A 1,075-nucleotide genomic window follows, 5' to 3' on the forward strand; every position below is an offset into this window, starting at 1 on the left:
TTTATCATCCAAAATATAAAGGCCATTAAACAGGTAACCATTACCATAAAATAAAGCGTCTCTATAAATAGATAAAGTTTTGTTCTCAATGAGAAAACGAAAACCATCAGAATCCAAACATGAAATCGAAATAATATTCCTGCTAATGGCAGGGGTGAGCTGTACTTTCAGCTCTTGGTGATTAAAACAGGCCCTGGATCGATCGCTACTTTCAGATCTTCAGGAAAGAGGTAAGTATTCGATTCCTACGGTGATATACACGATCTGTCGGGGTTTTACGGATGATTTTGGTTGCGTGTGACGTTTGACTAGGTTTAGATTATCCTTCCGCTGCATGAAACCTAGTAAACCAAACCCTAGATCGATATGATCGCATGCTAGGAATCCGTAGCTTAAAAACCCAACAGAGTACTCATATCCTCAAGATGAAGGGTTATCTAGAGGATCTTGACAGACTAGGGTTGGAGGTTAGTCGTGAATTGGCTGTAGACCTAGTTCTCCAATCCCTGCCGCATAGTTTTGACCAGTTTGTCATGAACTATAACATGCACGGGATGGAGAAGGACTTGACCGAGCTACATGGGATGTTGCGATCGGCCGAGCAGAACATCAAAGTCGAGAAGAGTGTCCTAGTGGTTGGAAAGAGTTTCAACAAAAGGAAGTGTTCCAAGAGCAAGAAAGGCAAGGGCAAGATGACAATTGTTGCCGCCGAGCCTAACTCTAAGGCTGAGAAGGGAGAGTGCCATTTCTGCCATGCTATTGGGCATTGGCGCAGAAACTGCAAACTCTACCTGGAAGATCTGAAGAAGAAGAAGCTTGCAGAAGCTTCATCTTCAAGTATCTTCGTTATAGAGGCTAATTTGTTCACTTCTACATCATGGGTATTAGATACCGGATGTGTCTCACACATTTGTGGAAATGTGCAGGGTCTGAGAAGAAGTAGGCAGCTAGCGAAGGGAGAAGTGGATCTCCGCGTCGGGAATGGAGCAAGAGTTGCTGCGTTGACCGTCGGGACTTATGATCTTACTTTACCTTCTGGACTTGTGTTAGAATTACATGATTGTTATTTTGTACC

This window comes from Tarenaya hassleriana, unplaced genomic scaffold, assembly GCF_000463585.1.
Source record: "Tarenaya hassleriana unplaced genomic scaffold, ASM46358v1 Cleome200, whole genome shotgun sequence".
NCBI lineage: Eukaryota > Viridiplantae > Streptophyta > Magnoliopsida > Brassicales > Cleomaceae > Tarenaya > Tarenaya hassleriana.